At 46.4% G+C, this 24,038-nt stretch overlaps 1 pseudogene; it reads left to right on the top strand.

Moving 5' to 3' along the window:
- The first annotated feature begins 3,367 nt into the window (after positions 1-3,367).
- Positions 3,368-24,038, top strand: part of LOC147736854 (uncharacterized) — a 63,806-nt pseudogene continuing 43,135 nt past the window's right edge.

The following is a 24,038-nucleotide window of genomic DNA, read 5'->3' as shown; positions in this document are numbered from 1 at the left end:
TGCCAGGATAACCGTCTCTGTGCTAAATCCCGTCCGGAAACCGGATTGCGATATGTCCAGAATGTTGTTGGACTCTAGGTAATGGCTCAGTTGTGTGTTAATGTGAGCCTCCAGGATCTTAGCTAACAGAGGGAGTAGTGATATTGGCCTATAATTGCTTAGGACCGTGGGGTCTGCAGACGGTTTCTTAAGGATAGAGCGAACATGTGCTTCCTTCCATTCCGTGGGGATGTAACCACTGGCAATTGAGGAGTTAAAAATCTCCTGAATGGCCGGCGCACAACTCGTTGCAATTAAGGCCATAATGTAGGGTAGGCAAATGTCTCTCGGAGACCCCGATTTAGATGCTTGGAGATGACGAATAACATCATGCCGCAAGATGGGGTCAAATTGATTGAGATGATTCCTGGCGCTAACTTATTAGTGCCAGGCTCATCAGAGCCAGTGTTTTTTGGGGAAAATTCTCATAGATTAAGGAGATCTTATCCTGAAAATAGGAGGCTAGTGCTTCGCAGAGCTCCTGCGATTCCACCGGTGATTGTTTACAGGCCGGCGGGGAAGCAAAACCCCTCACAATGTCAAACAGCATCTTTGAGGAATTCCCTGCCTATTCTATTGGCAACTGGATATAGACACATCTGGCTTTTTTAATATTGTGGTGGTAGCCTGCTAAGGCCCTTTTGTAGATCCTTTTGTCCCCCTCTTTTTGGATCGTCTCCATCATCTCTCCAAGGTTTTACAGGAGGATGTTTCAGTTTTTAGAGCCCCTGAATACCATGGTGCCGAAACCCGGTGACGTCCTGGCTTCGTGTTATTTCCTGGGATAACCATGTCCAGGGTCTGGGTCAAGGCCCGATTAAAATTGGCCAGTAATCCAACCGTGTCCTGAACCTTCAGATTTTTGGCCCGCTTCTCAATGATCTGGAACTGTCTCTCAAAGACTTCTAAGGTAAGCTTCTGCCAAGATCTGGCTCTCTGTGCTCTTATTAATGTGAGCAGTTGTTTGTGTCCAGATTTAATTGCCACAGGGCCAACGAAGGAGATCAAATAATGATCTGTTCACGTCAAAGGATAGGCAGAGAGAAAGAGTCGGGCCAAGGACATACTGCGACAGGCCCATGTCCGATAGTCCTGAAAGCAACTGAACGACTTCCGAATCATGAAGGGCTTCTCCGTGATAGTTGAAGTCTCCTAGCAGGATAAAGCTACTAGAGGCCACGACCTGTGCGACTATAAACTCCGTTAGTAAGTTGACAAAGTTCAGTTTTGGCCCTGGAGGACGGTATAAAAGTGCGCCCTCCCAGGTCTTAGTGGGTGATATAAAGACCCTGAAGAAGCCCATTTCTTGCTTATCATTCCTAAACATGTCTACCCATTGAACCTTTAAGCCCTCTTTGAATGCTATTGCAATCCCCCCCGACTTTCCCCTCTCTGTCCAAGTGAATGAACTTGTACCCATCGGGGATCGCAATGTTAATTACTGGAGCACTATGGGGGGTTAACCAGGTTTCTGTAAAGAAACATATATCAGGGGAAAGTGTGGATAGTAAATCCCAGATTTGGATGCCATGTTTTGTCAGCGAGCGGACATTGCATAAAATATAGCTCGGTCCTTTATGGGATAGCTTCTGTAAGGTACCGACGCTTTCCTCTCCGATCTCACATTGGACCCTGCAGGAGTTACAACCTACCAGGCCTTCTAAGGTGGTTGGTAATATATTAGGACAACTAAGCGATTTCTCTTGGTTTTTCAAAGCTCTACTGCCAATGTCATGCAGCGCACTGCTCGAATAGGTCAGTACGCCTATAGCCTGAGGGTCAATACCCGGTTGCCCAGCATTTCCTGTCCCCCGTCTTCGTCCGGCACGGACGGGCGCAGACAGGCTTGCCTCTGGCACGCCATCGGCGCACCCGCTGCATGCGTCCGCTGCACGAACGGGGATGGGGTATCATTTTATTCCGGAAGTCAGGTGGTGCAGGGCGCGAAAGACTAGCCCGCTAAACAGGATTTCTCCCAAGATGGCGCCCGCTATTAGCCCTGGGGAGATTCTGCAATAGGGCACAGGTAAGGCAGAGAACCTATGAATCTGTCCTGCAAGCAAGTTTAAAATAAGATACCAACTGAAATAAAGTAACAGTGAGCTTTAAAACAAGCGTCTAGATTCCCGGCTTTCCGAATCATCTAGGATGCACGCGTACCTTCTGTCCGGGCTTTTATTCCGGAAGTCAGGTGGTGCATGGCGTGAAAGACTAGCCCGCTAACCAGGATTTCCCCCTAAGATGGAGCCCGCTATTAGTGCTGGGGAGATTCTGCAATAGGGCACAGGTAAGGCACAGAACATGTGAATCTGTCCTGCAAGCAAGTTTAAAATAAGATACCAAGTGAAATAAAGTAACAGTGAGCTTTAAAACAAGCGTCTAGATTCCCGGCTTTCCGCCTCAGGAATCGTCTAGGATCATATACATACTGGTGATTAGTGTACACATGATTGGCTAAATTGAGTTTGCTATAAGTCCATTGTCTAGAAGTAAGACATATACCTAGGGCATGTAACTCAACACCTCCTCCGTGGGCCTGCAGAACTGGTTGTGCTACCCACGGAGGTAGTTGTTTAAATGTGCCACAGATTTGCCATGGCAGGGCCTGTATGTGCAGGTTACTGTTATTAGGTTTGGCATTTAAGAAGACACTTGCCAAGGTTCTGCATGTCTCTTGCTATATTTGAGTACTCCCTGGGGACAGGGTGCGATGTCGGGAAGAGGTAGAGCATGTGCGTGTGTCCGCTACATACGCTGGTAGTGAATGGAACCGAGTGGTGTGTTTGGTACAGTAGGTCCTGCTTCTCATATTGGATTGGCCTGAGGGACCTGTGGAAAGGCTATTGAGCTGGATTTCTTGCATGCAGACTACTGGCAGTATTTGATATCGATTATTTCTTAATGCAGTGAATTCGACACGACAACAGTGGAAATATCACTTAGGGGAAGTGGAGATTTCTGTACTCATGGCTCTGTATGCCTATCTGCCTGTCTCCAGTCCACAGCTGGCTGCTGGGGGTTGACGAGGTAGCTGGTCAGACACTTCTTGATGGTTTTTTCTAGGACTTTGGCCATGTATGATAGGAGGGTGATTAGTCAGTAGTTGGAGAGTTTGGTGAGATCCACAGAGGGTTTACTCAGCAGGGCTGTGACTTCTGCCTGCTTCCGGGTTTCTGGGAAGAGGACCGCATTGATGGGGTCATTCAGGATGGGAATGAGGACTTCATTGATGGTGGTTAGACCTTTGTTGAAAGTGTGGTGGGGGCATGGGTCTAACAGGTCCCCACGGTCGTTGGTGTTCATGGTTGCGGCAGTCTCTTTTGTGGGGATGGCGTTCTACATGGTCAAGGTCCATTCTTCAGGTGAGATTGGAAGACTGGCTGCGAGGTTGCTGGCGACAGGTTGAAGGTTGAAGTTGACATAGGTGGATGTGATCTCCTTCCAAAAGAAGTTACAGATATTGTTGCAAGGGGTCTTGTAAGAGGAGATGTTGCTGGTGGTGGCTGCTACACCCTGAATTCTCTGATTATGGTGAAGATTAATTGGGGAGAGGATGAGCTTGGTGTCGTCAGAGTAGGAGATGATGTTGAGGTCGTGTTGGCGGGCCACTTGTGCGAGGGGGGCCATGTAGATGTTGAACAGCGTCGGGCTGAGGGATGAGCCCTGGGGGATGGCGCATATGATGTCGATGGCCTCGGATTGGAAGGGCGGGAGGCGGACACTCTGGGTTCTGCCGGAGAGGAAGGACATGGTCCAGTAAAGGGCCTTCTCCTGGGTTCCAGCTTCTAGAAGGCGTGTCTTTAGAGTGCAATGGCAGACCATCTTGAAGGCGGCTGACAGGTCCAGGAAGATGAGGGCTGATGTTTCGCCATTGTCTAGTTGATGCCTGATGTCGTCTGTGGCAGCGATGAGGGCTGTCTCTGTGCTGTTGTTTCATCTGAACCCGGACTGGGACGAGTCCAAGATGTTGTTGTCTTCCAGGTGGTGTGCCAGTTGCATGTTGACGATTTTCTCGATGACTTTTGCCAGAAACGGGAGCAGGGAGATGGGTCTGAAGTTCTTGAGGTCCTTGGGGTCCGCCTTGGGCTTCTTGAGGAGGGCGCTGATTTCGGCGTGTTTCCAGCTTTCGGGGAATGTCGCTGTTTCGAAGGAGATGTTGATGACCTTCTGTAGTTGGGGTGTGATGGCAGCGTCTGCGTTGTTGAATACGTAGTGTGGGCACGGGTCTGACGGAGATCCTGAGTGGATGGAGTTCATGACCTTGCGTGTCTCGTCGTCGTTGACGTTGGATCAGGAGGTCAGGCGGTTGGCGCTAGTGGTGCTCACACAGGAGATGGGGTCTGGCGTAGTCGAGGTGGTCAAGGTGTTGAAGCTGTCATGGATGTCAGCGATCTTACGGTGGAAGAAGATGGCCAGTGAGTTGCACAGTTCTTGTGAGGGCGGTATGTCGTTGCCGTTGGCGCTGGGGTTGGAGAGTTCCTTTACGATACTGAAGAGCTCTTTGCTGTCGTGTGCGTTGTTATCCAGGCGGTCTTTGAAGGAGGATCTCTTGGCTAGTCTGATGAGGTGGTGATGTCTGCGGGTGGCGTCCTTGTGGGCTGCGCGGTTGTCCGGATTGCGTTCGTGGAACCATATCTTCTCCAGTTTCCGGCATTGGCGTTTGGAGTTCTGCAGCTCATCGGAGAACCAGGTGGCTCTCTTGCTGGCGTGGTTGTTGGAGGGTTGGAGGGTTTCTTGAGTGGGGCGAGGGTGTTGGCGCAGTCGTCCATCCACTGTCTGAGGTTGCGGGCTGCGGCATCTGGGTTGGTGGGGTCGGTGGGTGGGTTCTGGGCGAGGGTGGTGATTAGCTGGTCTTCAGTGACTTTGCTCCAGCAGCGGCGAAGCAGCTGTTGGGTGCGGTGGTGGGTGGTTGGTTTGTTGAAGGTGAAATGAATGCAGCGGTGGTCGGTCCAGTGGAGTTCGGTGGTGTGGTTGACTTGGGTGCCTGTGGAGAAGATGGGGTCCAGTGTGTGCCAGCGGCGTGGGTGGGTGCGGTGACGAGTTGTCTAAGGCCGAGGTTGGCAAGGGTGTTGTGTCTAACAGGGGCTCATTACCCAAGTCAACACACTCACCATAATGGGTGCTGCTGAGACATGTCTTTCACCTGAGAGTTCTTTTCTGAATGCCCCCTCATTCTGTCATTCTGACCCCTGTAGCAAGTTATCTCTTAGAGCTTGAAAGAATATTATTTTCCTTTTGTACTGACTTGAAACCCAAATCCTTTTTTCTTGCGTCCTACCCGTGGGAATGTGCTGTGGTTCCTACGAATTAAGTAGGACTGTGTATCCTGGACTGCATAAATGTCAAAATATGGGAACGTGGTTTACACATTTGATCAGGAATTGTTGGCCTGGCTTCTAACTAGCTCACAGTGCCCAATCTGAACCCCCTAAACTTACAAGGGTTCCAGATGGTATCAGCAATCACAAACACAACCACTGTTTTACTCCCCAAGGGAAACATGGAAACAGACCTACCCTTTTGTTGTTTACTTTTGCGAGCCCAATGTAAAAACAAGAAAGATACAAATTGACTTTTCAAACATTTATTGAAACCATCGTAATCTTGTATACAAAGAGTGTACTGCAATTATTCAGCAAAAATAACAAAGCAGTGTAACCAGCATTACAAGAATGGATAAAAAGTTTCTAGTGATTTCCCCTTTGGGCCCATTTTGTCTCTCCCTTAGTTTTGTGTTTTAGAGGTTTTAGGCTGCCCCTGCTCACTCTGCATTGCCACATATAACACATTTGTGTTTGCTATATTATTTTGACAATAAGCTGTACATATTGTTTGTTATTCACAGACTCTTCTTTGGATTTCGTCTTCAAATTTTATACTAGGTTGTTTGGAATACTTAACAACATGGTGCACTGTTTTCTTTGCTCGTCCAGCAACAGCTCCTTACTTTTAGACATAACACGGACGCACAGCTGTATCTCCAGCACAATAGTTTAATGATATAAATGGTGTTCTGTCCCCTTGGGGGCAGAGAGGAGAATACCGGCAGAGAGGACTGTTCTGGAACAACAGCAGTGCCTGACATGCAACCCTGCATAAACTAAGTTTACACTCATGATGCAGACCACCTAAATACATACACTAGGTATTGGGTTTTAGGCTAATCCCAGAGATCGCAAATATATCCCTGTGCTCACAAAATAAGGGTAGAACTAGACAGATATATAATTTGCCATAGTTGGGATGTGTGTCCTATACAGTCGGGTAGTAATTCTAATTACTTTGTTAAGTTGCATCTGCCTAATGATTGCAGCATATTTGCTTCATAATAGACTACGATAGTTTCAATAAATGTATTGTAAACTTTCTTTGTGTCTTTCTTATGTTTACAATGGGCATGCATGAGTGAGTAAGTGAGTAACAAAGGTGAAGATCTGTTTCCACAGTGCCCTTGGGGATAGAGAGTCGTGTTTGAGGTTACTGAAATCGCTTGTTACTCTGGGTAGATTAGGAGTTCAGGTGAGGCACTGTGAGCTCGCAGGATTGAGCCGACAGGTACTGACGTTGTTGAGAGACTCAGTCCCTACACTCTGACGTCCTGTTGTCCTAACACTTAGTTCTGCTTTACTAGTGGAATCTATGCAACAAGTTCAACCATTATAACATTACTGTGCGGTTATATGAGTAAATTATTAGACTCCTACCTAACAGTACCTATACTATTAAGAGTATAGTGGGAGTACCCTCTGCCAGATACCTTGGTATCCCCTAAACTTCCATACTTAACTGTGATGTATGACTGAGCCAGCCTGTGTAGAACAGGTTCTCGCCCGTCTTTTTTTGCCATCAGTCTTTGTGTGTGTGTTAAATTATAAGGCAAAAAACGTTCTGTTGCGTTTAGATATTTCCAAGGCACACAGTTTGATCTTAAAACCTGCAATTTCCACTCAATTACATAATCGTTCTCAGTTGACTTTGCCCATGCTGTAAGAGAGACGTGTCAATCAATCAATCAATCAATCAATCAATCAATCAATCAATACATTTGTAGAGCGCTCTACTCACCTGTGAGGGTTTTCAAGGCGCTGGGGGCGTGGTGGTGCTGCTACTGCTCGAAGAGCCAGGTCTTGAGTAACCTCCTGAAGGTTAGTAGGTCTTCGGTCTGCCGCAGGAGGATGAGGAAGGTGTCCCAGGTTTTGGCGGCGAGGTAGGAGAAAGATCTGCTGCCAGTGGTCGCTCTTCGGATGCGGGGGCGGTAGCCAGGGTGCAGTCGGTGGAGCGGAGCTGGTGTTTCGGGGTCTGTTGACGTATGCTTGTCTGGTGTAGTTGAGTGCCTTGTGAACGTTGGTGAGGATCTTGAAGGTGATCCTCCTGTTGATGGGGAGCCAGTGCAGGTCTCTTAGGTGGGGTGTGATGTGGCTGTGGCAAGGGATGTCGAGGATCAGGTGTGCAGAGGCGTTCTATCTGCGCTCCTTGTAGAGGGCATTTCCGTAGTCCAGCCTGCTGCTGATGAGGGCCTGGGTGACAGTTTTTCTTGTGTCGGTGGGGATCCACCTGTAGATCTTTCGGAGAATGCGGAGAGTGTTGAAACAGGAGGACGAGATGGCGTTGACTTGCTTGGTCATGGAGAGTGCTGAGTCGAGGATGAATCCCAGGTTGTGTGCATGGTTGGTGGGTGTCTGTGCGGTTCCCAGGGCTGTCGACCACCAGGAGTCGTCCCAGGCTGAGGGGGTGGAGCCGAGGATGAGGCCCTTTGTCTTGTCTGAGTTCAGCTTCAGACGGCTGTTCTTAATCCATTCGGCGACGGCTTTCATTCCTTCGTGGAGGTTGGTTTTGGCGGTGAGGGGGTCCTCAGTGAGGGAGAGGATCAGCTGTGTGTCGTTGGCGTAGGAGATGATGTTGAGGTCCTGTAGTCTGTTGACGTGGGCGAGCAGGGCCATGTAGATGTTGAACAATGGCGGGCTGAGGAATGATCCTTGGGGTACGCCGCAGATGATCTTGGAGGCTTCTGATCGGAAGGGGGGGGGGGAGGCGGACACTCTGTGTTCTGCCGGAGAGGGAGGAGGTGGTCCAGTCCAGTGCTTTGCCTCGGACACATGTGTCGTGGAGGGGAGCGCGTAGGGTGCTGTGGCAGATAGTGTTGAAGACGGCCTACAGGTCCAGAAGGATGAGGGCCGCTGTCTCACCGTTGTCCAGTAGGGCCCTGATGTCATCAGTGGTGGCGATGAGGGCCATTTCGGTGCTGTGGTTGCTGCGGAACCGGACTGGGGTGTTCTCCTCGAGGTAGCGGGTCAGCTGTTTGTTGACATTTATTTTTATGACCTTTGCCTGAATCGGAAGCAGGGAGATGGTCCGGAGGTTCTTGCGGTCCCTCGGGTCTGCCTTGGGTTTCTTGAGCAATGCGTTGATCATGACATGCGTCCAGCTCTCCGGTAAGGTCACGGTAACGAAGGAGATGTTGATGGCCTTGCGGAGATGGGGTGCGATGGTGGTGCTGGCCTTGTTGAAGATGTGGTGGGGGCACGGGTCTGACGGGGAGCCGGAGTGGATGGTGCTCATGATTTTGATGGTGTCATTGTCATTGATGTTTGTCCAGACGAGCAGGGGGTTACTGTGGGTGGTGGTCTTGGGGTCTGAGGTGTTGTTGGGTGCCGTGGTGGTCTGGTTGTCAAAGCTGTCGTGGATGTCTGCGATCTTGCGGTAGAAGAAGGAGGCAAGTGAGTTGCACAGGTCTTGCGATGGTGGGATGTCATTGGTGTTGGAGCTGGGGTTGGAGAGTTCTTTTACAATGTTGAAGAGCTCCTTTCTGTTGTGTGCATTATTTTCTAGGCGGTCCTTAAAGGAGGTCTTTTTGGTGGATCTGATGAGGTGATGGTGTCATTAAGTATAACATCAAATGCATATGATACAATATTATTTCAAGAATATATGTGAGTTGACAATGTAGTCATGCCATTGTCCACAACAGGCATTGACTTTTCCAAATTAATCCTGTCAATTTGTCTTTAGTGTTCAGCTTCTTCCACAGTTCATTGTAAGTGGCGTATATGAATCAGTTAGAATGTGGTGACCTAGGACCCAACAAGATATCTTGTAATTTCATGTCATCAGAAAGGAGAGATAGATGTTCCTTAACTGCAGATAATGTGGAAGGTTGTGACCACTGCTGTGTTGAAGCAGGTTCTGATTATCAAAAAGTAGAACAGCGAGGCTTGGCAATCGGGAACAGTTTAAGTGTAATTAAACAATAATGGCCAGGTATAGCAGCCACATCTCTTACAGTTGCGTGCTGGAATTCAATTTGCATTAGGGACTTGGCATGCTTATACTGTACACCTGGTACAATAAAGTGAAGCTTGTCCCTATTGGGCAGGAAATACTGGTACAGTGGGTCATAAATTGTGTGTTTACATGCTTGATCCCACTCTGATATAAGCAGCCATAAATACCAACTGGAGGTCACATTCTGAGGTGGTCCAGGTTGCCAGGTGTGTCATGTGTGTTAAATAGTGGAACGATTGCTACTAGGCATTTTTTGAGCTTTATCTGATGAATGCAACTGACCAGCTGCTCATCCTTGGCCATAATGCATGCTCTCTGCTGTGCATTTATTTGTATTTGAGTGTGTGCATCTGACTCGTTACTTTAGGTATTACATCCTGGGGCCATATGTGATTTACTACGGCAGTCTTCTAGGTGTGTTTGAGGCTTGTTCCATATCTCGTGTCTCCATCACATGAAGTGCTAGGGGTGAACAGAGGGCGGCTGGGTTATGTTGATCTGATTAAGGGTCACTCTGAAACCGTAACAAGTGTTTTATGGTGAATTTAGGTAGCGCAGGCAACAGTTGTTCTGTGGTATGCTGGACTCCTAAGAGCGGGATCTTTCCATAAATTACTCGAAGCTAACATTCCCCCCTCTAATTGAGTTTTCAACAACTACCGTGTCTTGAGGAAAGACGCAGGAACATCTTAAGGCCCCCGGCCGAACGGAGATTGGGGGCCCTGTTCAGAGCAGCTTTGGATTTATGATCCAAATTCAGCACTTTCATGCCCTCTTTGTCCATGTCACTGATAGTGCACATGCTCACTCCAATTCAAAATGTTTTACATCTAATATTCAGAAATATTAAACATTGTACCACAGCAGCAGCTCAATAATATTACTGAAAATAACCTCTTTGACCCCCTCACATTTCTCATATGTCAGGTCCTGTTTTGATTGGTGTGAAAAGAAATGTATGCTTGTTGCATGAAACAGTCACAACATTTCTTTGGAAAATGCCTACAATAGACTCTCACACTTCACCCACATAAAATAATAAATGAAAGGAAAAACAGTATTTGAAACCTGTTTAAGAATTATTCAAGGTCATCAGGGCAAGACTCTGCAGAACAAAGCTGACTCTATTAGGCCCCCCTGGATGCCTGGGGCCCTGGGCCAGAGCCCACTTTGCCAATGCCTTAAAGCACCTCTGCATGGGCGGTTCCTGTTTCTGGCTTGTGGAGTGAGTGTTTCCCTTGGCATTGGGTGTCCTAATTCCCCCTATTTTCAGGGTAGCCTTCTTCACACAGGCACTTATTAGTTGTACGGTGCAGCACAGCAAGAGCAAGATCACAACCACTGATAACAAGGCTTTGCATAGCCACCTTGGTACTTAGGTAAACAAACATGTGAACCATTCTATGTTTGGGGTACCTTCTTCTTTAATCATGACCTTCTGTAGGTTGTGCAGTGTTTGGATGGCGATTGACAGTGTACCATTGTCCAGGTCTTTCATGGGGAAGAAGGTACAGCCACTGTACCTATCTTCGCGCATACACACCCTTCGGTTCTGGTCCTTAAGTCCAACACATACCGGTGCTGCATCACCATGAGGCAGATGGTGCGCAGTTTTTCTTTGCGTCGAGGCCATCTTCGTGGTGTTCATAATTTTCAGCAATTGCCACCTAGTGATCTGCAGCCACCAAGAGTAGGCCATGGTTTCCACTGTGATGAAGCCGGTCGAACCTCCTACACCTATCTGTGCATCGGTGAAGAGCCTGAACTCTTCAGGAATGTCTTTGAATCTGTCCCAACCAAAGTACTGACCTGACCTGCTTTTGAATACTTGGTGTAGAACCGTGGTCCCTTTACTGATGGGGTGGTGATACAGCGCAAAAAGATCTTCTCCAGGTATGACCAATGTTGGCATGTAAAAATAATAATAATAATAATAATAATAATAGCTTTATTGCATGATTAATTAAAATCTTCGCAATCAAATAAAACATATATTCACAGAAAGCAGCTTCATCATTAAATAATGCTAAAAGAGATTACAAATGTACGGTGATCCTATAAAAGTTGCAGAAGAATAAAAACTGATAGGAGAGGCAGTTCATCAAAAACGCTTGGTCTCATAGTTAGTCACGCCCCGTAAGGAAATGTTTATAGAAAATTGTAAGGGCGATGAACTGTGAGCGTACCCAGGCTGGCTGCTGACAGCTTGTGGACCGTTGCAGTAGGCGTGGATCTGGTCAAGGTCCTAATGGTCGGTGATGTTGTGCTTGTCTCATGAACCAGATGACATGGGCTGAGGACCAGAAGCTTGTGGACCTTCCAGGGTTAACTTTGTGTTTGCTTCCCTCATAAACCGGACAAGGCTGCAAGCAAGACGAATGTTGCAGCCTTCGAATCAGGCCTTTACCGCTTCCCTGCATGATCGAACCTGACTTGCGATCAGGTGCTGCTTTAAAAACTGTCTCCTTTTCACTCCCAGGCCGATGCAGATGCATAGTTGGTGTATTACATCTTCATTTTGGTCCCCACACAATCTGCAGCAGTTTGAGGTGTCTGTACGGTACACAGACAAAATATTGAGTTTTAAATATCGATATACAATAATATCGAAGTTTAAATATCGATGGGACAAAATATCGAAGGTAAGTAATATCGACAGTCTTAATATCGATATTAGTATGATATCAGTAAAATCGAAGTTTGAAATATCGATGTCAATAATATCGAAATAAATAACTTCGATGTTACTAATATCAATTTTTAAATAAATTTAGTGTATATTATATTGTATTTATTATGTTTTATTATTTATTTTTAATGTAATTTAATTAAATATTGTCTTTTACTACTGTAGCGGGTTGTGGGTTTATAGGGGAATAGGGTGGGAAGTAATTTAATTATGTTAAATTAATTATTAATTAGTAGGAATTATTAATTAATTAATTGAGAAATAATTTTTAATTAATTTTAATTAATTGATTAATTGATAAATATGTTCTGTAGCGGGTTATGGGTTTATAGGGGAATAGGGTGGGAAGTAATTTAATAATAATTCATTAATTAATATATGTTTGTACATATTTTAATTAATAATTAATTGGTAATTAATTTATATTAATTAGTTCATTAATTAATATAATTTTGTACATATTTTTACGTATTAATTAGTTGGTAATTAATTAATATTAATTAGTTAATTACATTAATTATAGTAATTTTTTTATATATAATTTTTTGTTATTCTTAATTAATTAATTGGGAAAAATAATATTAATTATTAAATTAAATTAATTACAGCTAATGTGCTAATATATTTACTTTATTGTTATTGTTAATTAATAATTAATTGGTAATTAAATAATATTAATTAATTTTGGGTAAAGGAGTATTTTTAGGGTTCAGGGTCAGTTTTCAGTTTTTGGGTAAAGAGGTATTTTTAGGGTTCAGGGTCAGTTTTCAGTTATTGGGTAAAGGGTATTTTTAGGGTTCTGGGTCAGTTTTCAGTTTTTGGGTAAAGGGGTATTTTTAGGGTTCAGGGTCAGTTTTCAGTTTTTGGGTAAAGGGGTATGTTTAGGGTTCAGGGTCAGTTTTCAGTTCTTGGGTAAAGGGGTATTTTTAGGGTTTAGGATCCGTTTTCAGTTTTTTGGGTAAAGGGGTATTTTTAGGGTTCAGGGTCAGTTTTCAGTTTTTGGGTAAAGGGGTATTTTTAGGGATAAGGGTCAGTTTTCAGTTCATGGGTAAAGGGGTATTTTTAGGGTTCAGGGTCAGTTTTGGGTTTTTGGGGTACAGGGATATTTTTAGGGTTCAGGGTCAGTTTTGGGTTTTTGGGGTACAGGTGTACAGGGTAAAAACAAAAAAATATTACATTAAATCAATTAAATAACATTAAAAAAAATAAAATTACATTAAATTATTAAGTGTTTTATTTATTTTAAATGTATATGTATTAGTTTTAATTTTTTTTAATATTTTTATTTAATATTTGTAAAATTATATGTATTTTAAAATTATTTTTACATTATTATTAATACATTTAAAAAAACGATATTTTTAATTCCGATATTTTTGTACTACGATATTTTTTTTTCGATATTTTTGTACTTACCTTTATGAAGATAGGATTCTGATATTTTTGATGTCGATATTTTTGTTCCGATATTTTTGTAGTTCGATATTCTGTCTGTCGATATTATGTCAGACATTCGTCTGTACGTTTCCACGAAGGGAGGTAACGCTTTGCTGGTAGAATTCCCAGCCTCAGATGTAGGAACCGCTCTTTTGTAATTCTTGAAAAACCTGCTCCTAAGTATGACTGGGGCTTATTGACTTGTAGCTCTTGATTACAAACCAGCCGTGGGCCCTCCTACTGAGGGCAGCTTTATCTTCTGCGAGAGATACTATCTTTACTGACTTGTTTACCAGGTCCTTGAAACTTTTTGGGGATGAACAGGAGTCCCTTAGGTCATGTAGAGCTAACAGCCTGATTGCTGATTGAAGGTAACTCATAGCTGGACTATCGTTTTCCTTATGATTTCCGTCCACAGGTGTGAGTTCAATGTACCCTGCTCGGCTCCCTTTATTTGAAACCAGCACGTAGCGTAAGCCCCTTTCCGTGCGATTTGCTGCTTTTGGAGTCCGAACTCTAGTCTTATCTGGGCAGGAGAGGTGAATTGCGGAAGATTACATATTATTCTTATGGCCTTAGTGACCACTGTATCCAAAGTAAGCTCGTCTCTCCCTCTCATTGATTCACTTCCATACATGATCGAGGGTAGTAGTCGGGCTCGAAGCACTTCTAATAGTGGGAGAAGACTAGGGCCAGTTATTTTTTGCTTAATGTTTTTTAATGCAACTGCCAGTGCGGTCCCTCTGCCTTTGATGGTTGCTTTCTGTTTGGTAAATGAGCCGTTTCTTTCAAATATGACTCCCAAATACTTATAATCTTCGGTTGGCATCAGCAGCCGATCCCCCATTGACCACCGTAGGTGGCGTTTGTTGATTCTTTGGCTTAATGCCATTACTTTGGATTTTTCTAGGATTATGGTCAGCCCATTCCTGTCGGCAAAGATGCTTGTGGTGTTTATCAGATGCTGGAGTCCGATTGGAGTACGGCTGATTAGTAGCAGATCATCTGCGTACAAGAGGTTCAAAAGGGTTAGGCCCCCCAAGTTCGGAGCGTGATGGTTGCACTTGTCCAGCTCGGTGGAGAGGTCTTAGACAAAAAGGTTGAACAGGGTAGGGGCCAGAACACAGCCCTGCTTCAGCCCTTTGGTAGTTGGTATTCTCCTAGACAGGGTATCGCCCGCTCCAACTTTAATCTGGACCCACGTATCAGAGTGAAGCAGAATTAGCTGGTTTAGAAGGTTTGTGGGAAGTCCTCACCTTGTAAGTTTGGCCCAGAGTATCCCCCTATCGACGCTATCAAAAGCTGCTTTGTAATCAACAAAGCAGACGAATAGCGGTTTGTTGATGTTTTTAGAGGCGTCAATCAAGAGAGAAAGGGCGAGAATGTTTGCCGTAGTCCCTAGACTTTCCTGAAAGCCAGTTTGATTAATAGGAATTAGGGCTTTTTCCTGTGCCCAGACTGTAAGTTTGTTTAGCAAAAGCCCTGCATAGAATTTGGCTTTAATGTCAATTAAAGCAATGAGCCTGTCATTTTTCGGATCAGTCATGGCGCCCTTTTTGTGGATCGGTGAAATGATTGATCCTTTTCAAGAGTCGGGGATTCTCTCAGTTTCCAGGATGTTGTTGTAAAGGGGTAATAGTGCTTCAACCCAGTAATTCGAGTCCTGTTTAAATATGATGGCCGTTGGGCCCAGGAGCTCCGTCTTTCCGACCTTTCATGATTCTACCCCCAAGCTGCCTGGTTGTAAAGATGATGGGAAGGTCCGGTCCTTCGAATCTGGAGTGCTGATGCGCACTTTGGAGCACCAGTGAGACTTCAACGATTCCGCCGGCTTCTGTATTGAAGTGACTCAATAAGTACGTTGCCCAGGTATCCTCAGTTATATTTGAGTTGATTCTTGGAGCAGATGGATTCTCTAGGGCTCTGACGGTCTGCCAAAACCTGGCGCTATTGTTGTTTTTTGCATCGTATGTCAGTTTAGCCCATGTTGATTCATCGCTTTCTTTTTTAGCGAACCAAATAATTGTTTTCCTGCGTGCCTTGAGCCGCCTTAATTCGGACTGGATGTTATCAACTGGGCCGTGTATGTGGAGACTGCGCAGTACCCTGTTGATTTTGTTTTTTAACCCTTAGTTCGGCGTCCTGGTGTCGTGAGAGGTGGATTCTTTCGCTTCTTACCTGCTAGCATAAGGCGGCCCGTCACTCTTTGATCTTGCTACTCCATCTGTTGGCTTATTTTTTGGCTTTATTGGGACAAAACTTTCCTTGAAGTTCTCCCATGCCGTTAAATGGTTAGTGCTCAGCTGCTTACTTTCCTCCCATCTTTTTGTTGCAATAGCCTGCAGTTGTTCTGGATCGCGAGTGTTGTATTTGATTCGTCGGTGGCTTGCTGTTATCATTAAGTTTGAGTCCTCCATTGGAAAGGTGGTTGCTGTTCCGTGAGCATCGAGTATAAACTCTTGGGGTTGATGGTCGCTGTAATCCTGCTTTCTGATCATAAACCCCTTTATTAAGCTGAAGATTGATAGAGAAGTGAAAGTGTAGTCGATTGCGCTGCTAAATTGGGCAGTGTGGAAAGTAGCGGCCTGTGGGCGGTCTCCTACGAAACGCCCGTTTAATGCAACCAAAGACAGATTCATCAGTTCGATCAAAAGGTCCCTCGAAACTTTGGATGGTTTGCCCCATCTGCAGTTATACAGACTTGGGATTCCCCATGCTGCGTGACGTTTTGCTGCAGGACTATCCGGGTTGAAACCCCTGTAAGGGACATATTAAAGTCCCCAGAAACGATATAGTTCGAAGATGGTTCCTCAGTGATGAGTTTTGTCAATTCGGCTACCAAAGTGTTTGCGCCGATTTTTTTATTGAGCGGGTGAATATAGGAGTTGACAATTGTTAAGGGTTCTTTATTTCTGCAGCTTGATATTTCAAACTGTATTATTTGTATTCCGTTTGTCGTGGTGTTTATGCTTGTTAGCTCCTTCGCTGATGATATGGATTTAATTGAAGAATAGGTTGTGAGCCCGCCTTTCAGATGGCCAAATTTTTAGTTTCTAGTCCCTGGGAGATGGTATGATTTGAAGCCTTGTATGTGGAAAGGCTCTTCCAGCCATGTTTCTTGAAGTAGGATTATGTCGAATAGCTGGAGATACATTAATAATCCTTTGTCAGAAATTTTTGCACCAAAGCCGTTTGTTCCAGGAGCAGAATTTTAGTTTCAAAGAGCTTGTTGTTTTTTCTGATCTCTGTCAATGTGCCTCGGGTCTGCAGTTTATTGTTTTTGAGATCCATGACTAGTCAATTGATGATTCCCTTCCTCTTTCGTCCCGACCCTTCAGGGTAGTTGCTCCGCTGTATCGTGTGGCCTCGCTGGAGGTGCTTCTTGCTCCTTTGAGCACGGAGATGCAGGGACCAGGATTGGCATTATTTTTTGAGTTGTCGACGTTCGATTCATGGAACTGGTCGAGAAGGGATTCCGGATATCCCACTTTGCGGTGGGCATATAGTCTAATCCCCCAAGCTTGCATTTGGGGCTCCTCTTTGAGAATTTTCTCTATTATTTTCTGGTTGATCCAGGTAGTTTTTGTTGCTTCCTGGTCCAAATGGTTTTTGAATGTTTTGAATTGAACAGATACTAAGTCTTGTGATCCAATCCCTGCCAAATTATTAATGGCGGTTAGTATTTAAAGAATATGCCCTCTATTGAGGGTATCTCCCCGACCTTTAGATTTGTAATCGGGGATGAACAGTACTGACTGGGTAGGATCCCGTTGGTGGCTTTTTGTTAAGGAGAAGAAGTGTGGGACCGTTTCCCTCTCCACTGGGGAACAGGATGACTGTGTTGCTGGGCCCTCTCTATTTCCTGATTCTGGACTTGTCCCTTTCTTCCACCACCCTACGTTGCGGGAGATTAATCCGACTGGGCCTTCCCTTGTTCCTATTTCCATTTTTAATTTAGAATTAGCTGGACTTGCTAGCTTGGGGGAGATCATTGAGGCTGCCTTTAAGGAAGGGGGGGTTCCCCATCGTGATTGGAAATGCCGAATTGCTTGATGACTGTTCCGAAGTGTTGATGTTCGCAGATTGTTTCAGTTCCTTTGAGTGTGTGGTTCCTGTATTTGCTAGTGCTGTTGTGCCTGGTGCCGAGACAGTGGTGGCATTGGGTTGGGGAATTGAAGGCTCGCTCCGTGGTCTTTGTTCAGACTTGTGTTCACTCAGAGCTTCGTTTGGAGCTTGGAAGAAAGTGTTGATGGCAGGAGTGGTATACCTCCCTTTCCTTCTTTGTTTTCGCCGTTGTTTAGAGGTTTGGATTTTGATTGACGAAGCTTCCCCTTCAATTGGATGGATTGAAAGTTTTTTGAAGATGCTGGATCCCTGCACCGCCAGTGGTTTATCTAAAGGGGCCGTGTTGCTGGTGGAGGCGGGGCTTGGGTGGGTGCGTGCGCTGCCCCTGCCTTGGGTTCCTAAGTCATCTCGGGGAGCCAAATTGATGGCCGCTGCATTGCTGGAAGGTAGTTAGATTCTGGCCTCAGCAGAGATAGAAGCCGGGAGAGTTCTGTTCTTGTCAGTTAGGAGTTGGCCGTTGTGGTCCTCGGTAGACGGATCCCTGTTATATTTGAGATTTCCTGTTTGTTTAATGTTGTTAAAATTTTGTTTACCTAAATTGGTTAACTCTGTTGTGTTGATATTTTTTAAATCCGTTAGGAGGTCAGCCATCACCGTAGGTAGTGTTGCAAGTTTGTCGATAATTAGGTGACACAAACAGCTTAGTGGAATTACCGTTGTTTCGGCTTGAACTTTTGTGATAAGGTTATTCAAATCACATAGCTTCCTGTCGATGCTGGTAACGTGTAGGGCTAGACAGTAAGGTAGGATTAGCTGTATATCCATCTTGTCAGGCTCCATAGCCTTTGTTGTAAGTTGCCTTGTGTTGAGCAGAGGAGCCCAGATTATGTTCTCGGCTGTTGGCGTGTCTTCCTTATTGATTGCCTTGGTTCATGACCCCCTATTTCGCCTTTGGACGCAGAGGAATATGTGGTGACGAGATTTTCCCTTTCATCGTTTGAAATTGCGGGTGCATTGCCTAGGGCGAAAGCTGAGACCTCTACATCATCTCCACGGGCCACCCCTGGGCTGCTGATGACTGCTGGCATGTAGAGGGTGACCAGTGAGCAGACCCCTCTCCAGTCTGGGATGAGCTGGGTGTAGTCGTGGTCGCCGCATTACCATTAGTAGTCCATCAAGGTGGAGGTGCCCCACTGCAGATCAATATTATCAGTTAAACTCTTGCATTTTGCTGTTCACTCCGACAGGTATTGTCCTCTCCCCCCTAAAACACAAGGAATACACTGGTAGCTTCCTGGCCACGCTGGGTTTCTTCTTACCTTCTGTCCATGTGTACACTCCTGCCTCTGATCTCCAGGTGTTGTGTCTTGGCATTGCATCAATGTTGTAGCAGAGAGAACCAGCATTACAAGAAGGGGGCCTAGAAGCAGCTGTAGTCCCAGAGGCACTGGAAAGGGAATCTGAGTTTGAGAGAATGGACTGATATCAAATGAACCTTGGATCTGTTGTGGCTGCGCCCGTAAAGCAGGGTGTTCCTTAGGATCCTTTTCTGCCCCTTGCTGATATTGCATGACAGCTGGACCCTCACCTCCCCCCTCAAGGCAGGCATCGTCTAGGTGTTGTGCTTTTTCAGTCTCTGCTCCTCTCATGGAAAGGGTCAAAGTCCAATCAGTCATAAAAAGGTGGCCATAAAAAGGCGGCCAATGCACAGACACTGTCTCTGTGGTGAGACTTTGCTGCTAGACACGAAGCGCTTTTAAAAACTGTGTCATTGAATTTTAATATTCTTAAAAATTGAGTGCTGCTACTGAATCCTATGAATTTGATTGTGTGGTGGGGCGCGATTCGCAGGACGCTCTTCACCGTAGTTGAGCCAAGGAGTGAGAGAGGTTAGCAGTCTAGTGGCTGCCACCTGGGGAAAGCTTTATGAGCCCGATCTGCTATAAAATGGCATCCATTGCGCAGATGCGCTGAAGGTGCACCTAAGGCAAGCCTGTCAGTGCATGAGGCCAGAACCCCTGCTCCCTTGGTATCGCCTAGGATTACCCACTCTGCCCCTAAACCGCTGTTATTCAGACCACTTTGCACCAAGGTTTGCCTACACCCGTTCGCCTTTGGGGGAAACGGCATGGCCGGAGTGCACTGCAGACATTGTCGTTTTGCTTCAACTATTAAGGGTAACTTCACTATTTCTGCTACTACTTCCTCTAAGGCTAACTCAATGTCATTAACTTTACAAATGCACAGAATTAACTTTCGCGCACTGACCCGCCACTATGCTGATATCCCCGTCCTGGATCACAAGCTCAGTGTCTTATTCCTCACAGAAACATGGCTCACTCAATCTACATATGTAGAACCTGTTTGGGCTCTCCCTCCAGGATCTCTCATTCAAAGATGCGATAGACCCTGTGGCAGATGGGTTGGTATCACAATCATTCACAGAACCTGTATTAAGTGCATTCTGTTCCCTGGCCTTATTTAGGACTGTGAAAGCATTCCATTTAAACATCATTTTAGCAAAATGGTAGTCTTATGTATAGACTACCAGGTCTAAACAGTCCAGGGAATCTAAATTAGAGCTCTCTACCTTGCACTCACTTCAACTGTCCAACTTTAACATAATTGGAGACTTTACATAGGACAGATAATGCAGGTTACTGAAGCACATGTACCTCGCAACTTCCTCCTGCAACCCCAGCTTCCATCCCCACAGATACGGCAGCATAAATTAACATTCCAAAATAGTGTCTACCTTCCCCCTGACATCAGCATTGTACCATATTTTATCCTAGTCAGTCCCATCTATGTGGCTGAGGATACATTCACAGACAAGGCCTCGCTTCCTGCCCCCAAGTCTGCAGATTCTGCCTCTCCCTCGCACTCCACTTCCTGCGCAAGCAAGTAGGAGGTGAGTGGGCCCCAAATGTCCTTCGGACGTGATTTAGTGGGCAATAGTTCTGCATAGTAGCTCATATTTTCTTGCCAAGTAAACATTGTGTGCACCCAGCACTTGAATTTGCGTGTGAGCCCTCTCCCCACCGGCATGCCACATGCCGTTTCGCCAGGAGTGATTCAGAAAAGGGGGTGGTGATGAACAGAGTGTCTGAATTAAGCAGACCACTCTTACCCAGTCCAAAGATCAGGGCTTGATCCATCACCGTTATTTATCTCACTGCACCATCCCAGCTCAGAACCTGGCTATATGCAAATCAGTCTGTCCCTGGCCCAGTGCATCATGGGAACAGGGCAGACTAAACTACCAAGCCAATTCTTCACCAGAAAGGAGACAAGCTACCGGGGACCGGTTTCTGGCATTTCAGCCTTCTTCGGCCCGGCTTGCTTGAATCCTGATGGTGCAGTGAGAAAGGGACTCATGTCTGAGTATACCCTGCCACACCTATAGTGGCCAAAAACGATTCAGAAAAGGGGGTGGTGATGAACAGAGTGTCTGAATTAAGCAGACCACTCTTACCCAGTCCAAAGATCAGGGCTTGATCCATCACCGTTATTTATCTCACTGCACCATCCCAGCTCAGAACCTGGCTATATGCAAATCAGTCTGTCCCTGGCCCAGTGCATCATGGGAACAGGGCAGACTAAACTACCAAGCCAATTCTTCACCAGAAAGGAGACAAGCTACCGGGGACCGGTTTCTGGCATTTCAGCCTTCTTCGGCCCGGCTTGCTTGAATCCTGATGGTGCAGTGAGAAAGGGACTCATATCTGAGTATACCCTGCCACACCTATAGTGGCCAAAAACGATTCAGAAAAGGGGGTGGTGATGAACAGAGTGTCTGAATTAAGCAGACCACTCTTACCCAGTCCAAAGATCAGGGCTTGATCCATCACCGTTATTTATCTCACTGCACCATCCCAGCTCAGAACCTGGCTATATGCAAATCAGTCTGTCCCTGGCCCAGTGCATCATGGGAACAGGGCAGACTAAACTACGAAGCCAATTCTTCACCAGAAATGAGACAAGCTACCGGGGACCGGTTTCTGGCATTTCAGCCTTCTTCAGCCCGGCTTGCTTGAATCCTGATGGTGCAGTGAGAAAGGGACTCATGTCTGAGTATACCCTGCCACACCTATAGTGGCCAAAACCGATTCAGAAAAGGGGGTGGTGATGAACAGAGTGTCTGAATTAAGCAGACCACTCTTACCCAGTCCAAAGATCAGGGCTTGATCCATCACCGTTATTTATCTCACTGCACCATCCCAGCTCAGAACCTGGCTATATGCAAATCAGTCTGTCCCTGGCCCAGTGCATCATGGGAACAGGGCAGACTAAACTACCAAGCCAATTCTTCACCAGAAAGGAGACAAGCTACCGGGGACCGGTTTCTGGCATTTCAGCCTTCTTCGGCCCGGCTTGCTTGAATCCTGATGGTGCAGTGAGAAAGGGACTCATGTCTGAGTATACCCTGCCACACCTATAGTGGCCAAAAACGATTCAGAAAAGGGGGTGGTGATGAACAGAGTGTCTGAATTAAGCAGACCACTCTCACCCAGTCCAAAGATCAGGGCTTGATCCATCACCGTTATTTATCTCACTGCACCATCCCAGCTCAGAACCTGGCTATATGCAAATCAGTCTGTCCCTGGCCCAGTGCATCATGGGAACAGGGCAGACTAAACTACCAATCAATCAATCAATCAATCAAAGACATTTATAGAGCGCACTACTTACCCGTAGGGTCTCAAGGCGCTTGGGGGGCGGGGTGCCGTTACTGCTCGAACAGCCAGGTCTTGACCTTCTTCCTGAAGGAGAGGTGGTCTTGGGTCAAGCGCAGGTCGGTCGGGAGGGAGTTCCAGGTCTTGGCGGCCAGGTAGGAGAAGGACCTTCCTCCTGTTGTCGCTCTTCGGATGCGGGGGGGCGGCGGCTAGGGCGTGGCTGGCTTATCGGAGGTGGCGTTTGGGAGCGTAGAAGTTGACTCGGTTGTTGAGGTAGCTCGGGCCTTGATCGTGTAGGGCTTTGTGTGCGTGGGTGAGGAGACGGAAGGTGATTCTTTTGTTGACGGGGAGCCAATGCAGGTCTCTCAGATGTCCGGAGATGTGGCTGTTACGTGGGATGTCGAGGATGAGTCTGGCTGAGGCGTTCTGGATCCGCTGGAGTCTCTTCTGGAGCTTGGCGGTGGTTCCGGCGTAGAGGGCGTTGCCGTAGTCCAGTCGGCTGGTGACGAGGGCCTGGGTGACCAAGCAAATTCGTCACCAGAAAGGAGACAAGCTACCGGGGACCGGTTTCTGGCATTTCAGCCTTCTTCGGCCCGGCTTGCTTGAATCCTGATGGTGCAGTGAGGAAGGGACTCATGTCTGAGTATACCCTGCCACACCTATAGTGGCCAAAAACGATTCAGAAAAGGGGGTGGTGATGAACAGAGTGTCTGAATTAAGCAGACCACTCTTACCCAGTCCAAAGATCAGGCCTTGATCCATCACCGTTATTTATCTCACTGCACCATCCCAGCTCAGAACCTGGCTATATGCAAATCAGTCTGTCCCTGGCCCAGTGCATCATGGGAACAGGGCAGACTAAACTACCAAGCCAATTCTTCACCAGAAAGGAGACAAGCTACCGGGGACCGGTTTCTGGCATTTCAGCCTTCTTCGGCCCGGCTTGCTTGAATCCTGATGGTGCAGTGAGAAAGGGACTCATGTCTGAGTATACCCTGCCACACCTATAGTGGCCAAAAACGATTCAGAAAAGGGGGTGGTGACGAACAGAGTGTCTGAATTAAGCAGACCACTCTTACCCAGTCCAAAGATCAGGGCTTGATCCATCACCGTTATTTATCTCACTGCACCATCCCAGCTCAGAACCTGGTTATATGCAAATCAGTCTGTCCCTGGCCCAGTGCATCATGGGAACAGGGCAGACTAAACTACCAAGCCAATTCTTCACCAGAAAGGAGACAAGCTACCGGGGACCGGTTTCTGGCATTTCAGCCTTCTTCGGCCCGGCTTGCTTGAATCCTGATGGTGCAGTGAGAAAGGGACTCATGTCTGAGTATACCCTGCCACACCTATAGTGGCCAAAAACGATTCAGAAAAGGGGGTGGTGATGAACAGAGTGTCTGAATTAAGCAGACCACTCTTACCCAGTCCAAAGATCAGGGCTTGATCCATCACCGTTATTTATCTCACTGCACCATCCCAGCTCAGAACCTGGCTATATGCAAATCAGTCTGTCCCTGGCCCAGTGCATCATGGGAACAGGGCAGACTAAACTACCAAGCCAATTCTTCACCAGAAAGGAGACAAGCTACCGGGGACCGGTTTCTGGCATTTCAGCCTTCTTTGGCCCGGCTTGCTTGAATCCTGATGGTGCAGTGAGAAAGGGACTCATGTCTGAGTATACCCTGCCACACCTATAGTGGCCAAAAACGATTCAGAAAAGGGGGTGGTGATGAACAGAGTGTCTGAATTAAGCAGACCACTCTTACCCAGTCCAAAGATCAGGGCTTGATCCATCACCGTTATTTATCTCACTGCACCATCCCAGCTCAGAACCTGGCTATATGCAA

Source organism: Lissotriton vulgaris, chromosome 1_2, assembly GCF_964263255.1.
Source record: "Lissotriton vulgaris chromosome 1_2, aLisVul1.2, whole genome shotgun sequence".
In the NCBI taxonomy this organism is placed as follows: Eukaryota; Metazoa; Chordata; class Amphibia; order Caudata; family Salamandridae; genus Lissotriton; species Lissotriton vulgaris.
The sequence above is the reverse complement of the archived record's forward strand: the minus strand, read 5'-3'. Positions and strand labels throughout refer to the sequence as shown.